Below are 8,594 nucleotides of genomic sequence, written 5' to 3' on the forward strand. Positions count from 1 at the left end.
CCTACAATACGCCTTCACAATGCACCAATGTGACATCAAAATGTTTCAATGTGCCAACCCTATGGCCCCATGTGCCATCACAATGCTCTATGGTGCCATCACAATGTTGAAATATGACTTTACAGTGTTCCATTGTGATATCACAGTGCTCCAATGTGACATCCCAATTCTCCAATGTCCCAAAACTATTGCCCTGTGTGCCCTTATATTGCTCCAATATGCCATCACAATGTTACTATAAGACTTTGAAGTTTCCAATGTGACATCACAGTGCTCCCATGTAACAATACTATCGCCCCATGTGCCTTTATGTTGCTCCAATATTCTATGACAGTGTTACAATATGACTTCAAAATGTTCCATTGTGACATCACCATGCTCCAAGGTGACATCACAATGCTCCAACATTCCGACACTACTGCCCCATGTGTTATTGTATTGCTTCACAGTTCCATCAAAATGTTACAATATGACTTCATAATGTTCTTTCGTCTTTTCACAATGCTCCATTGTGACATCACAGTGCTGCAGTATGTCAATAGCTTTGTCCCATCTGCCTATATATTGCTACATAGTGTCATCAAAATGTTACAGTACGAATTCACGTTGTTCCTTTGTGACATCACAATGCTCCAATGTAACACTATCACCCCATGTGCCATTGTATTGTTTCAATGTGCCATCACAATGCTAACCGACGACAGCTCAGTGTTCCTTTGTGACATCACAATACTCCAATGAGCCAATACAATCGCCCCCTGTGCCAATATATTACTCCAATATTCCATCAAAATGCTACAATATGGCTTCTTAATGTTCCATTATAACATAACAATGCTCCAATGTGCTAACACTATGTTCCCAAATGTGCCATCACAATGTTACAATATGACTTCACAATGAATCATTCTTACATTGCAATGCTCCATGCTGCCATCACCGTGTCATAATATGACTGCAAAATGTACCAATATGCAATTACAATGCTTGAATGTTACATCACAATGCTTTAATCTGCCAACACCATAGGTCCATGTGCTAGTATATTGCTCCAATGTGCCAACAATGTTACAATACGACTTCTGAATATTCCCTAGTGACATTGCAATGCTCGAATGTGACATCACAATGCTCCAATATGCCAACACTATCACCCCACATACCATTATATTGCCCCAATTTTTCACCATAATGTTACAATATAACTTCACAATGTAATATTTTGACATCACAGTAATCCATTGTGCCACCACAATGTTACATTGTGGTTTCAAAATGTTGGAGTGTGTCATCACAGTGCTCCACAGTGTTACATTATGATTTCACAATGTTCTATTTTGTCATCACAATGCTCCCCTGTGAAACCACAATGCTTCAATGTGCCAACACTAAGGCCCCATGTGCCATTATATTGCTTCAATGTCCCATCACAATGTTACAATAGGACTTCACAATATTCAATTGGGACTTCTGAATGCTCCAATTTGACATCAGCATGCTTCAGTGTGCCATCACTGTGTTACAATACGACTTCACAATAATCCATTGTGATGTAACAACGTTTGAATATGTCACCACAATGCTCCAATGTGCCAACACTATCACCCCATGTGCCATTGTATTGCTCCAATGTGCCATCACAATGTTCCATTGTGACATCACAATTATCCAGTGTGCCATCACAATTTTCCATTGTGACCTCACAATGCTACAATTTGAAATCACAGTGCTCCAATATGCCAACCCTAACCCGACATGTGCCATTATATTACTCAAATGTCCATCACAATTTTATAATATGACTTCTCAATGATCCATTGTGCCATCACAATGCAACTATATGACATCACAATGCTTATTGTGCCAACATTATGCATATTTGTTTCATTACCATGATCAACTGAGTAGTCATGGTGCTCAGTCTGCAAACAAGATGCTCAATATCCCCTCACAATACGTACATTTGATCAACAATACTCTATAGTACCATCACAATGTTACAATATGAATTAACAATGTTCCATTGTGACGTTACAATGCTCCAATGCACCAACACTATCTCCCCATGTGCCATTATACTGGCACAATGTGCCATCACGATTTAACCATATGACTTCACAATGTGACATCACAGTACTGCAATGTGCCAACACTATTGCCCCATGTGCCTTTCTATTTCTCCAATGTGCCATCACACTGTTACAAATTGACTTACAATGCTCCAATGTGACATCGCAGTTCTCCAATGTGACATCACAATTCTTCAGTGCTCCAACACTATCCCTTCATGTGCCATCACAATGCTATATGATGCCATCAAAATTTTACAATATGACTTCACAACGTTCCATTGTAACATCACTGTGGTCCTGTGTGACATCACAATGCTCAAATGTGACATCACAGTGCTCCAATGTGCCATCACAATGTTCCAATATGACTTCACAATGGTCCAGTGTGATTTCCCTATGCTTTAAAGAGAAGCCACAATTCTTCAATGTGCCAACACTATCTCTACATGTACCATTATACTGCTGCAATGTGCGATCACAATGTGACATTATGACTTCTCAATGTTCCATTTGGAAATCACAATGCTCCAGTGTGATATCACAATGCTCCAATGTTCCAAAACTATTGCCCAATGAGTGATTATATTATTCCAGTGTGCTATCATGAAGTTACAATATGACTTCACAACATTCCATTGTGACATCACAGTGACTGAATGTGACAACAAATTCTCCAATGTGATATCACAGTGCTCCTATTTGCCATCACAATGTTACAATATGACTTCACAATGTTCCATTATGACATCTCAATGCTCATTGTGCTATCACTATGCACATTTGTGTCATTACAATGATCCATTGTGTCATCATTATGCTCAATATGCAAACATGGTGTTCAATGTTTCCTCACAAACCCCCAATGTGGCCTCACAGTGAACCATGGTGCCATCACAATGCTACGATATGACTTATTAATGTTTCACTGTGACATCACAATGTTCCAATGTGACATCACAGTCATCCAATGTGCCAACACTATGGCCCCAAGTGCCATTATTTTGCTCCAAAGTTCCATCAAAATGTTACAATATGACTTCACAATGTTCCATTGTTACATCACAATGCTCCTTGGTGTCATCACTATATTACACTATGACTTCACAATCCTTCGGTGTGAAAATACAATACTGCAATATGACATCACAATCCTCCAATGTGCCAACACTGTCATCTCATGTCCTATTACAGTGCTCCAATGTCCCATCACAATGTTACAATATTACTTCTCAATGTTCCATTTTAACATCACAATACTCCATTGTGACATCACAATGCTCCCATGTCCAGCACTATCGCCCCATGTGCAGTATATTGCTACACTTTGTCATTACACTGTTACAATATGACATCACAAAGTTCCATTGAGACACCACATTGCTCCAATGTGCTAATAACATCACCCCATGAGCCATATATTTCTCCAATGTGACATCACAGTGTTACAATATGAAATCAAAATGTTCCATTGTTACAAAACAATCCCGTGTCCCGTGTGACATCACATGGCTCCAATGTGCCAACACTATCGCCCCTTGTGACATTATATTGGTCCAATATGCCATCACAGTGTTTGAATATGACTTCAAAATGTTCCACAGTGACATCAGAATGCTCCGTGGTAACATCACAATATTACAATATGAGTTCACAGTGTTCCATTGTGACATCACAATGCTCCAATGTGAAATCACAAAGGTCCAATGTGCCAACATTAACCCCACTTGTGCCATTATATGGCTCAAATATGTCATCACATTTTAATAATATGTCTTCTCAAGGTTCCCTTCACTCACATATATGCCATCACAGTGCTCATTGTGCCAACATGATGCAAAATTGTGTCACTACCGTGATCCATTGTGTCATCATCATGCTCAATATTCAAACATGGTGCTCAATGTCCCCTCACAATCCTCAAATTTGACCACACAATTCTCCATAGTAATATCACAATGTCAAATATGACTTCACAATGTTCCATTGTCACATTACAATGCTCCAATGTGTCAACACTATCTCTGCATATGGCATTATATTGCTCCAATGTGCCATCACAATGTAGCAATATGACTTCACAATGTGACTTCACAATACTGCAATGTGCCAACACTCTTGCCCCATGTGCCATTATATTGCTACAATGTGACACCACAATGTTACAATATGACTTCACAGTGTTCCAATGTGACATAACAATGCTGCAGTATAACAACACTATCTCCCCACAAGCCTTTATATTGCTCCAAAGTGCCATGACAATGTTACAATATGACTTCACAATGCTCCGTTGTGACATCACAAGGCTCATTGTGCCATCACTGAGAACATTTGTGTCATTACAATGATACATTGTGTCGTCATTATGCTCAATATGCAACGTGGTGCTCAATGTCTCCTCACAGTCCCCGATGTGACCTCAAAATGATCCATGATGCCATCACAATGTTAAAAGAAGACTCCATAATGCTCCATTGTGACATGACAATGCTCTGTTGTACTTTCACAATGTTGCAATATGACTTTGCAATGTTCCATTGTGACATCACAATGTTCCAATGTGAAATCACAATGCTCCAATTTGCAAACACTAACCCCACATGTGTCATTATATTGCTCAAATGTGCCATCACAATTTTATAATATGACTTCTCAGTTTTCCATTTTGCCATCACAATGCACCTACATGCCATTACAATGCTCATTGTGGAAACATGATGCGCAATTGTGTCATTACCATGATCCGTTGTGTCGTCATCATGCTCCACATGCAAACACGGTGCTCAATGTCCCCTCACAATCCTCAAATTTGACTACATAATTCTCCATAGTACCATGACAATGTTACACTAGGACTTCACAGTGTTCCATTGTGACATTGCAATGCTCCAAAGTGCGAACACAATCTCCCCATGTGCCATTATATTGCCCCAATGTGCCATCACAATGTAACAATATGAGTTCACAAATTGACATCACAAACTGCAATGTGCCAACACTATTGCCCCATGTGCCATTCTATTGCTCCAGTGCGCCTTCACAATGTTACAATATGACTTCACAATGCTCCTTTGTGAAATCACAATGCTCCAAGGTGATGTCACAATGCTCCAATGTACCAACATTATTGCCACATGAGACATTCTATTGCTCCAATGTGCCATCACAATGTGACACTGTTACTTCATAATGTTCCACTGAGACATCACAATATTCCATTGTGACTTCAAAGTCCTCCAATGTGAAAACACTATCACCTCATGTACCCTTATATTGCTGCAATGGGACATCACAATGTTACAATATGACTTCAAAATGCTCCAATGTGACATCACAATGCTCCAATGTGCTAACATTATCTCCTCAAGTACCATTATATTGCTCTAATATGTCATCACAATGTTACAATATGCCTTCACAATGTTCCCTAGTCACATCACAATCCTCAAATGTGACATCACAATGCTCCATGGTGCCATCACAGTGTTACAATATGAATCCACAGTATTACATTGTGACTTCACAATGCTCCAATGTGACATCACAATGCTTCAATGTGCCAACACTATGGCCCCATGTGCCATGTCAATGCTCTATGGTGCCATCAAAATCTTACAATATGACTTAATAATTCATTGTTACCTCAAAATTCAGCATGGTGCCATCACCATATTACAATATGACTGCAAATTGTACCAATGTGCAATTACAATGCTCCAATGTGTCATAACAATGCCTTAATCTGCCAACACCATAGGCCCATGTGCTAGTATATTGCTCCAATATGCCAACAATGTTACAATATGACTTCTGAATATTCCCTTGTGACATCAAAATGCTCGAATGTGACATCACAGTGCTCCAATATGCCAACACTATCGCCCCATGTACCATTATAGTGCCCCAATTTGGCATCACGATGTTACAATGTAACTTCACAATGTTACATTTTTACATCACAATAATTCATTGTGCCATCACAATGTTACAGTATGATTTCAAAATGTTTGATTGTGTCATCACCATGGTGCATGTTCTCATCACAATGCTCCAATGTGAAATCACAATGCTCCAATGTGCCATTAAAATGTGTGAACGTCTCAACACTAACGCCATGTGTGACATTATAGTGCTCCAATATGTCATGACAATGTTACAATTTGACTATGCAATGTCCTAATGTCACATCACAATGCTCCAATGTGCCAACACTATCGCCCCATCTGCCATTATATTGCTTCAATGTCCCATCACAATGTTACAATATGACTTCACAATATTCCATTTTGACTTCTGAATGCTCCAATTTGACATCAGAATGCTCCAGTGTGCCATCACAATGTTACAATATGACTTCACAATAATCCACTGTGATGTAACAATGCTTGAATATGACACCACAATGCTCCAGTGTGTCAACACTATCACCCTATGAGCCATTATATTGCTCCAATGTGCCTTCAAAATGTTCCATTGTGACATCATAATTATCCAGTGTAACATCATAATGTTCCATTGTGCCATCTCAACGCACCTATATGACATCACAATGCTCATTGTGCCAACATGATGCTCAATTGTGTCATTACCGTGATCCATTGTGTCGTCATCATGCTCAATATGCAAACACGGTGCTCAATGTCCCCTCACAATCCGCAAATTTGACCACACAATTCTACATAGTACCATCAGAATATTACACTAGGACTTCACAATGTTACATTGTGACATTGCAATGCTCCAATGTGCTAACACAATCTCCCCATGTGCCATTATATTGCACCAATGTGCCATCACAGTGTAACAATATGAGTTCACAAAGTGACATCACAAACTGCAATGTGCCAACACTATTGCCACATATGCCCATCTATTGTTCCAATGCGCCATCACAATGTTACAATATGACTTCACAATGCTCCAATGTGACCTCACAATGCTCCAATATGCCAACACTATCACCACATGAGCCATTCTATTGCTCCAATGTGCCATCAGAATTTGAAAGTGTGACTTCATAATGTTCCATTGTGACTTCAAAGTACTGCAATGTGACATGAAAATTCTCCAATGTGAAAACACTATCACCACATGTGCCATTATATTGCTCCAATGGGACATCACAATGATACAATATGACTTCAAAATGCTCCAATGTGACATCACAATGCTCCAATGTGCCAACACTATCTCCCCAAGGGCCATTATATTGCTCTAATATGTCATCACAATGTTAAAATATGCCTTCGCGATGTTCCCTTCTCACATCACAATCCTCAAATGTGACATCACAATGCTCCATGCTGCCATCACACTGTTACAATATGAATTCACAATGTTACCTTGTGACTTCGCAAGGTTCCAATGTGACATTACAATGCTTCAATGTGCCAACACTATCGCTCCATGTGAAATCAAAATGCTCTATGGTGCCATGACAATGTTACAATATGACTTCACTGTTTCATTGTGACATTACAATGCTCAAATATGACTTCACAATGCTCCAATGTCGCATCACAATGCTTCAGTGTTCAAACACTATCGCTTCATGTGCCATCACAATGCTCTATGGTGTCATCACAATGTTACAATATGACTTCACAGTGTTCCATTTTGATATCACAGTGATCCAGTGTGACATCCCAGTGCTCAAATGCGAAATCACAGTGCTCCAATGTACCATCACAATGTTACAATATGAGTTCACATTGTTCCAATTTGATTTCACTATGTTTCAATGTGACATCACAATTCTCCAATGTGCCAACACTATCTTCCAATGTGCCATTATATTCCTGCCATGTGTGATCACAATGTGACAATATGATTTCTCAATGTTCCATTAGGAAATCACAGTGTTCCAGTGTGATATCACTATGCTCCAATGTTCCAACACTATTGCCCCATAAGCGAATATATTGCTCCAATGTGCCATTACGAGGTTACACTATGACTTCACAATATTCCATTGTGACATCACAATGTTCAACTGTGATGTCACAATGCTCCAATGTGCCAACACTATTGCCCCATGTGACATTATATTGCTCCAATGTGCCATCACAATATTACAACATGACTTCTCAAAGTCCCATTGTGACATAACAATGCTCCAGTCTTACATCACAATGCACCAATGCCACCACTATTGACACATGTGACATTATTTTGCTCCAATGTGCCATCACAGTGTTACAATATGACTTCACAATGTTCCATTGTCACATCACAGTGATCCAATGTGACAACACAAATCTCAAATGTGGTATCACAATACTCCACTGTGCTATCGCATTGTTACAATATGACTTCACAATATTCCGTTCTGATATCACAATGTTCCATTGTGACGTCATAATGCTCCATGGTGCCCTCACTATGTCATAATATGACATCGCATTGTTGCATTTTGATATCACAGTGCTCCAATGTGCCAACGCTATCGACCCATGTGCCAATATATTGGTACAGTGTGCCATCATAATGTTACAACGTGACCTCACAATGCCCCAATGTGAC

Source organism: Nannospalax galili, unplaced genomic scaffold (assembly GCF_000622305.1).
Source record: "Nannospalax galili isolate Female #2095 unplaced genomic scaffold, S.galili_v1.0 scaffold476, whole genome shotgun sequence".
Taxonomy (NCBI): domain Eukaryota; kingdom Metazoa; phylum Chordata; class Mammalia; order Rodentia; family Spalacidae; genus Nannospalax; species Nannospalax galili.